Source organism: Phoca vitulina, unplaced genomic scaffold (genome assembly GCF_004348235.1).
Source record: "Phoca vitulina isolate PV1807 unplaced genomic scaffold, GSC_HSeal_1.0 scaffold3, whole genome shotgun sequence".
NCBI classification, from domain to species: domain Eukaryota; kingdom Metazoa; phylum Chordata; class Mammalia; order Carnivora; family Phocidae; genus Phoca; species Phoca vitulina.
The window spans coordinates 12,950,434-12,959,897 of NW_022589706.1; the positions used below are offsets into that span (position 1 = coordinate 12,950,434).

A 9,464-nucleotide genomic window follows, 5' to 3' on the forward strand; every position below is an offset into this window, starting at 1 on the left:
AGACAGCACATGAGAGGGGGGAGGGTCAGAGGGAGAAGCAGACTCCTTGCCGAGCAGGGAGCCCGATGTGGGACTCGATCCAGGGACTCCAGGATCATGACCTGAGCCGAAGGCAGTCGCTTAACCAACTGAGCCACCCAGGCGCCCTAGATCAGCTTCTTCTTAACACGTAGCTATTCTCATTGTCAGGGAAGCAAGAAATATTAAGAGGGAGAGAGAAAAAAGAACGACTGAGGGATAGAGGATACGTGAGGAAGAAAGCTGGAGAAGTCCTGGGTAAGACTAAAACGGTGACTGATCAGGGTATGTGGAAAATAGGAACCTAGACCACTTTAGTCTGGGTGCAAAGGCTCTAACCCTTGGAGAGGTAAAGAAAGAGAGAGAGAGAGAGAGAGAGAGAGAGAGGAGATGGTGTCCTTTCACTACCCATAAAGTGTGTGGGAGGGGTGGTTCAAAATCAAATAAACCTCATTTCTCATTTCTCGTTTTTTCTATTCAGGTTCTCCTTCCCACACTCCCCTCAGGCCCCTGCGGCCCCTCCTGACATTCCTCCACCATCCCAGACGTGTCACCTGCGTGTGCAACAGAGCAGACTTCTTTATGCCACTCCACCTCAGAAAGTTCCCTAAGCTCCTCTCCTGACTTCCTTCTCTCTCTCTGACTTATCGCCAGCTAGCATGTTTTACACACTTTGCTAACGGATAAACACACGTCCATCTGTTTTGTTTCCACTGTAGCTAGAGAAGGGCCTGCGGGGCTAGAGCAGACCCCCACTCAGTGTTTGCTGCCACTGTGCATGAATGAATGAACAAATGAGAGCCTGGCTACCCATGGAGATGTTTCAAGATCTGACCTATTCTCTCTCCCTTCAGACACTGTGGTTTGACTTTTCTTTTTTATGTTCATCAGAGCACAAGTCCACATCCTGGTCACCTATTGCTAAAACCAAAGGAGGTGTCACTTTCAGGAGAATCTCAAAGTTAAACAAGCCACACCAAGTGAAGGGAAGGTTGTATCTAATGTTTTTTTGTTTTGTTTTGTTTTGTTTTTGTCTTAGTAGGCTCCATGCCCAGCATGAAGCCCAATGCAGGGCTTGAACTCATAACCCTGAGATCAAGACCTGGGCTGAAGAGTCAGTTGCTTGGGAGCCTGGGTGGCTCAGCTGGTTAAGCATCTGCCTTTGGCTCAGGTCATGACCCCAGGGTCCTGGGATCGAGTCCTGCGTTGGTCTCCCTGCTCAGCAGAGAGCCTGCTTTTCCTTCTGCCTCTGTCGCTCCCCCTGCTTGTGCTCTCTCTCTCACTCTCTCTCTGACAAATAAATAAATAAAATCTTAAATCAGCTGCTTAACCAACTGAGCCACCCAGACGCCCCCTCCCCAATATTTCTTTAGCTTAAAGAAGAGCCTATTTCCCTGTGTGCAGCGTGCGCTCACGTGTAGGCGTGTTAAGCAAACCTGTAACTACAGCAGGAAGCCTGCTAAGAATAAATGTCCAGCTTTCCAAAACCTGGCTGTGAACCCAGTGCCCAGGAAGGTGGATTAGACCACTTATACCATTCTTTTCATGGGAAAAGACATCCTCATTTCCAAACAAGGTCACGAAATACATTTTGAAGTAAAATTGGCTTATAATTTGGGACTTGCCTAGAATACTAGATTTAAAATGTGTAACCCAAGGCCAATAAATCGCAGATCATACTGGCAAAAACATGTTCTGACAAGTATACTGGGCAATTTGTGAACGGTTTACACTGGTTGTGTTGAAATCTGGGCAGAAGGGATGGCTAGCTGCTTGTGTTACCCAACGAGTAGTACGAGCTTCAGCAATAGCAGCTATATTTTAAGAATGACAAAGGCCAAAGGCTGTGGTTAATGTCTGATGTGGAAAATCTAAGACACTACAGTGGTGGATTTAGAAACTGCTCTTTATAAGGATTTTAGACTATTGCCCCTTTGAGTTACGTAGATGTAAGTAGGTATTTTTCTTCTAAGCTTTCAGTGTCTTTTTTGGCCCTAAATGCAATCTCCTGCGAATCTGCGTGCATTTCTGAAGGAACTCCATGCCAAGGGCCTCTGGGGATGCCCAATCCCTCTTTCCACGTGTGTCAGTTACATTAAAGGGCAAGTGTCTTCTCCACAGTCTCCGAGGCTTCGGCCATAATAAACACATCGGATATTGCCCTTGCACCCCTGTCCTGGAGGTCGAGGTACCCACACTGGGAATAAGCAGGCGCAGAACAAGAATCAGTAGTTTGACTATGAGCTGACCTCCTTTCTCACTCCTCCTTCCTGCAAATACAGTTTTACTTAACATAAATCGGATTGACCTATAAATCGTGTTCTCCCTCTTTATTATTTTCCACTCAATAATATCACTTTTAAGATGTACATAGTTGCTGTGTGTAGCACCATGATTATTGCTTCTTAATGCTAAATAAGTCTTTGTGTGCACCTGTCTCATTTTACTTACTCTTCCCCCAGCAAAGGTTTCCTCCAGTTTCTCACTACTGCAAACAGTGATGCAAACAGGGATCCTTAGACATGCTGAAGAGGAGTCTAAGAGCAAGAACAGGGTTGTGGGAGTGTTAGGGGATACACATGTATCATTTCATCTGTACTGCCAGCTTTCTCTCCCCCAAGTTTCTACTAGTTTATACTTTCTCCAGCAGAATATGAGAATTCCCCATTTCATTCCCATTTCATTCACCAGTACTTGCTACTTTTCCTCATTACCAATCTCAGAAGTATAAAGGATTGTATCAGTCTTGTATTACCAATCTGAAGAGTATAAAGGATTAGATCATTACTGTTTTAATTTACACTTCTCTGATTATTAGCGAGTGTAAGAATCTCTGATACTTAAAAGCATTCAGGTTCCCGTGTTTGCGAATTGCCAATTCACATCTGTTCATTATTTTCTACTTTGTTTTGTTTTAATTGCAGATCAACAGACATTTCTATTATGTCCTAGATAATAATCCTTGGCTTTTAATGTTGCAAATACAGTTCCCGGTTCCCAATTTGTAAGTTGTTTTGTTACCTTCACTGTCCTTTATTGCCAAAAATCTTTAATTTTGTTGTAGTCATTATCCGATTATCCAACCCACTCTTTTTTTGAGATCTTAAAAAAACTTTTTAAATTTTTTTATTATTTAATTTTTTTTTTAGAGAGAGAGAGCATGAGTGGCAAGGGGCAGAGGGAGAGAGAGAGAGAATCTTAAGCAGGTTCCATGTCCAACCACAACCCTGAGATCATGACCTGATCTGAAATCAAGCGTTGGATGCTTAACCGAATGAGCCACCCAGGTGCTCCCCCCGTTTGTTTGGTTTTTTTTTACATTTATACATTTACTTCATGGAAACATGTCCACAACATATTGTTAAAGGAAAAACAATGAGTTCTAAATTAGCAGGTATACTATGATCCTACTTATATACAGTGATTCACATTAGTAACAAGTATGCCCCCTCATTGGTTTCAGTACAGAGTAAAGCCATATTTTTTTTTTACTGTTCAAATGATAATAACCCAGATCCTATTTTGCTCAATTTAACAGAAGATATCACTTTCTTTCTTGGCTCCCCTGTCCCAAGATCCCTCAATGTCAGTTTTTGTGATCTTTTCATAGAACCTACTCTTGGTTTTGTTGATTTTTTTTCCTGTTTTTCTATTCTCTATTTCATTTATATCTGCTTTAATCTTTATTATTTTCTTCCTTCTGCTAACTTTGCTCAACCCACATTTGACTTCTAGGACGTGTGCCTTAGTGTTTTGTCTAAAAAGTCACATTTTTAAAGTTTAGCTTTCTAATTGGTGTAAACACCAATTTTTTTCTCACATAAAAAGCAAATGTCTTCAACAACAGCAACTAAAAAGTCCTTCCTTTCCCCGTGATTTGTGGTGCAATTTGTATCATTTAATCAGGAGTAGATTCTGAGTTCTTCCTTATATTTCATTGGCCCTTTTGAATTCATGTATTCTATTATCCATTAATTAAACAGATACTTACTGAGCACCTGCTATGACTGAGACATTATTTTACGTGCTGGGAAAACAGACAAATTTCCTGACTACCCCAGAGCTTACCTTAGGGTAGTAATGTAGAGCCTTCAAGGTCACTTAAAGAACTTTGGCATTTACTAAAATAACAATAACGGCCGGCACATATATTTTGCATTACTGTGCACCAGGCAATGTTCCAAGGGCATTATACATATTAATTTACCTGATCCTCTCAACCACCCTGTGATAGACTTACTACTATTATTCCCCACCTTACCAATAAAGAAGCCACAGCACAAATGGCTTAAGTAACTTGCCTAGGGGCATACTACGGGAGGGTGACAAAGTCAGAATTCAAACCCAAACAGACTGATTCTGGAGACTGTTCTCTAACACACTGCCCTGTACTGTCCCAAACTGGGATGGGAACCCACTGTGTGAATACCATGAATGATCCAGATACTAGGTTTACTTAGGCTACTGTGTGGAAAGTAGGCTGTAGGTGGGCAAGAGTAGAAAAAGGAGACCGGGGGCGCCTGGGTGGCTCAGTTGTTGAGCAGCTGCCTTCGGCTCAGGTCATGATCCCAGGGTCCTGGGATCGAGCCCCGCGTCGGGCTCCCTGCTCGGCGGGAAGCCTGCTTCTCCCTCTCCCACTCCCCCTGCTTGTGTTCCCTCTCTCGCTGTGTCTCTCTCTGTCAAATAAATAAATAAAACCTTTAAAAAATAAATAAATAAAAAATAAAAAACAAATAAAAAAACAACAAAAAAAACCCTTTATTGTCACATTGCGTTTTTACAGTTTGTGTTTTATGAGCATTCAGCAATGCTAAAAATTTTCTATGTATATTTTGTATTTGTATTTCTGTATAAGTCTATTATCCTGAGCATATTAATTATGTTATTCTAATCTTTTTTTTAAGTTTATTTATTTTTAAAGATTTTATTTATTTGCCAGACAGAGAGAGAGAAAGCAAGAGTGCAGAAGCAGGGGGAGCAGCAGGAAGAGGGAGAAGCAGGCTCCCCGCCGAGCAGGGAGCCCAATGTGGGGCTCGATCCCAGAACCCTGGGATCATGACCTGAGCCGAAGGCAGACGATTAACCGACTGAGCCACCTAGGTGTCCCAATGTTATTCTAATCTTCTATTACACTTAATTTATGTCTGTTTGCTAAGTTTCCAAAAAACGTGTGCTAAAACACTACCCCACTGTCTTCTTATAAGCAGTGTAGTTGGACTCAGCCCCTCTGCCTGGTTCTAATGTTGGATGCTCCTAAATAGGCTAAATGTCAGCACCATTTGAACAAGACTGCATGAAGCCTGGCCAAGGCTGAGCTGGATCTGTGGGTTTGGGGCCTCACTGTGGCTCAGGCGTAAACAACAAACCACCAATGAAAAAAAGAGTACAAATTAAGAAGATTCCCCAACCTCTTTCCCATGTGTATTACTCTGTACTCTTCCTTATATCGCCCAGGAGATTCTTACAGTTTGACGTGAGCCTCTCGGTTCCCAGTACAATGTACGTTCCATAAGGCTAACGTTCAGTGGGTCACAGTTAAATGCCAATAAGCATAGAAAGGCCTAAAAGGTGATTAAACAAAGTACTGAATAGTACCTCCTCACCTCTGTAGGATCCCCAGATCTGAGATCAGGGGAGGAAACCAGCGGTGCAGGCAGGTTTACCATTTTGCCAGCTATGACATTCAGGAAGTCTTTGTTCCTTTTCACCCACTTTAATGTAACAGGTGTCTCTATCACAATACCATGATGCTTCTCTGCCCTGGGCCCTTGCTCCAATACTTAGCCCCCTTGGTATTCTTTGCATCATAATTCTCTCTACTGGCTTCATCTCTTCAACCTAAAAGCACGCTCAGTATCCTTCTACCCACCTTTTGTTTCTTTCCTTTCCTCTGGGACTTCACTAAGTTATTTTTGAAAGACTGTCTCTACCAGATCACTCCTAGCACCCTAGTGCCAGAGAATGGGGCAAAGACAAAGCAAAGATGGAATCACCTTGGAATATGGCATTTCAATAGTCCAGGTGGAAATGGAAGTGAGTTTGGACAGATGTGGAGTAGAGTCAAGGAAAAGACAGGCAGGAGAAAGTGCTTAGGCAAAGTAGAAAATATATAAAATACTTATTCCAGAAAGTTAGTAGAAAGTTAAAGAAAGTTAATAGGATTGTTCAGCAGTGCTGTGTATCCACTTGAGTTTGATGAACAGGATTTATCAATATATCTGCCCCATTGTGTGATTTCCTCTAACAAATCTCAGATGCATGGATACTGCCAATCATGAAATTAGTAAAGGGTTTGTGAATCCCTGAGGTGCTAGCCATCTTCTCTAGATTGATCTTCTTAAATCAGTGTTGGGTTTACTTGACTTCTCTGCAGTAATATGTGCAGTGGCTATCCATTGCCTACATAATAAAATTTAAGGGGGCGCCTGGGGGGCTCAGGTCATAATCCCGGGGTCACAGGATGGAGCCCCGCATCGGGCTCCCTCATCAGCAGGGAGTCTGCTTCTCCTGCTCCCTCTACCCCTTCTCCCTGCTCATGCTCTCTCTCAAATAAATAAAATCTTAAAAATAAATAAATAAATAAAATTTAAATATTTCTTAGGAAGGCATTCAAGGTCTCTCCATAATCTGGCCCGAATCAAACTTCTCAGCTTTACCTTCTCTATCTCATTCTCTTCCTGTCATACTGAACTACTGGCCCTTCTCAGAACACATTCTATTTTGCTTTATAGGGCTTTAATACTGCCTTTCCATACACTGAAGAAGACTTCTACCTTCTCTTTATGTCCCCCAGCCTTACCTCTCAAATGTGTCCTTAAAAATCCAACGCAAATCCCCACTTCTCCATCAAGCCCTCCTTCTCTGACTGCCCAAGGGGTTCTGGCACCTTCACATGCTTCCTTTATTTTAGTTGTCTGGGTCCTTGACTCGGTCAGTCAACACATCACCTGGGAATATAGGGGCAAGAGATCTGGTGTTTTGCTTTCTTTTTTCGCAGAATCCATCATCTCCCTTTCCTCTGGCAACCGCATTTATATATTCCTTTGGGAAACCTCTCCTATACTTTTAATCCATATAATTTGGGGAGGGCACCCTTGGGCAAGGGAGGCATAAATAACCCAGGCCCACATGCAGTAACTGGCTCAGGAAGCAGATATGTCACTGAAGCCATGAAAATTCGAACCCGTGACCATCGGGTCCTGGAAGTGCTTCTAGAAACATGGAGGCAGAGGGAGCTCCTTACTGGTGGCGTAAAGCAGACTGCATGTGCTCCTGAAGCTGTTAGGGGCAATCTGGCTCCCGGGAAGAGGACTTTGCTGAGAATTAAGCCAACAGAAAAAAGGAAATCCAGGAGAACAAAGGACAAATATTGTTGATGTCATCGTTTGCATCCTGAGATACGCCCATGCCAGATGAACTCCTGGGTTTTTCAGTTATGCCACCAACGAATGCCCTTTGTTATGCAGCTGGAGTTTGAGTTTTGAATCCTTCAAGTCCTGTCACCTCTACAAATGGCCACACACAACATTCCCTCCCAGCTCCAGGCCTCTGGGACACCCACTGTGTAGAGCACTAATTCAATATTTAGGGCAAAGTGGGTTATATGGTCATTGACATGGTGAATGTATTTCCTGCCTCCCCACCTAACAGCAGATTATCTGAGGGCCGTTTTCTGCAGACTCTGACGCCACATGTCCTGGGGCTTGAAGGCTGGCTCCACCACGTACCGAGTGACACCGAGCAAAGCACTTCACCTGCTTGGGCTTCTGCTTCATCGTCCGTAAGATGGGAATTAAAATGGCAACAACTGCAAAACAAAAACAAAAAGAATGGTACCATCTCAGAGAGCTGTTGTGAGGAGTTAATATACGTGAAGCCTTTAGAAAAGTATCTGGCACATAATACGTACCATACCAGTAAGCCCTATGTAAGTGTAAGCTATTTTTATTACTATTATTATCACAACGATGCTGATTATCATTATTATTATTTGTAACCCACTGCCTACTGCAGTGCCCCTCAATTATAAAGAGTGAATCACTCTTAACTATTATGTAAGAGAATTTTAATATAGTACTTGTTTGTCTGGTCCTACAGTTTTAACATGGATCAAACCACCAAGGCATTAAAAGGCAGCCCCTGCCATCTCAGCTCAGAATACTGCCAAAGTCCCAAATCTTCTTGTCTCATTTCTGCCCCTTCCTTCCCCTTCCCCTCCGTCCCTGCCTGAGCTCACTGCCTGCCCTATAGTTTCCTCTCTCATGCCTAGCATCCAACAGGCCCTAGAACTTGACAGATTTCTCCTTGTTCGTTTTTGGGTATTAGTCCTCTTCTCTTCAGCTGTCTCTCCGTCTTACTGTGGTTCTTCTGTATTACGGCACACTGGCCTTCTATCCTGGGGGATCAGCTAACAGTTAATAGGAGAGCATCTACTCCAGTGTAAGGCTTTAGAATATACTCTAATCGGAATTTAAAATGTAACCACCAAGACACACGAAGTAACTAAGTATTTCAAAAGGGACTAAGAATGGAAAATACATCTTTTCTTCCACTAAAATCCTGCTCCCCTCCCCCATGGCTGTTGCCCTCCAAGTCCAAGGAGAATTTCTAGGATAGGTTGTGCCACGGCATGTCAACAGTAGTCAGTCACCTAAACAGGATTAGGATGCTGACAGGGTCACATTAATCACTTACAATCTAATCATTTACAATCTCAGGCTGGAGGGAAGAGGGGCCAGTTTGCAAATCATGAGCGCTACTGAGCTCTATTTAAAGTCTATTTATTATGACCTGGCCATGTTGAGAGTTGAACACCATCACCAGTCTGGATGCAGAAGAAACTGCCATCATTCAGAATATTACCTGAAGCAAAGTGGGAGATAAAGTTAGCAAAAGGCACACAACCCATAAAAACATCTCTGATTTAAACATGAGACATTTCCAATGTGCTAAATTTGGAATGATTTGCTTACCCATGGTCCTGCTGGAAGAAATAAAATGCGCAGCTTGGGAAATGAAGGAAGAAAACATATCAATGTTTTGCTCATAATGCTGAAAGAAACAGAATTATCTGAACCATGTGAATTCAAAATGTACCCATTTTTAAAAAGCACATTGGCTATATTTGGAATACAACTTAAGAACTTAGACTTTCAAACTCCTAAAAATTCAATAGTGGAATTTTTAAGGCAATTTCTAGTTTCATTACAACAAATACACATAAGCTGCACTTTTATACATGAACACACTCAGCAGAAAACTTTTCTGCATGGTTTGCTACAAAAAGTATCAAAGGTCAAATCAAATCTTATGAAAAGTCATATAGTAACAGAAGGCATCCTAATAGGACACGGCATGTAATGTTGGTCATTGATTCTTTCCCACCTAAACAAATTACAAAGGCACACATACCATGTTGAACATTGAAAAGAAAGAGGGAAAAAATG

The 9,464-nt window shown here is 42.3% G+C and overlaps 1 long non-coding RNA gene across 1 annotated transcript; it reads right to left on the reverse strand.

Annotated features, from left to right (window-relative positions):
* Positions 1-1,704: 1,704 nt before the first annotated feature.
* On the reverse strand, positions 1,705-9,167 carry LOC116627629. The gene is made up of 4 exons (XR_004298517.1): positions 8,809-9,167; positions 7,662-7,825; positions 6,818-6,965; positions 1,705-2,555 (listed from the first exon to the last, which is right to left on the reverse strand). It is a non-coding gene; the product is annotated as an uncharacterized LOC116627629 (long non-coding RNA).
* Positions 9,168-9,464: the final 297 nt, after the last annotated feature.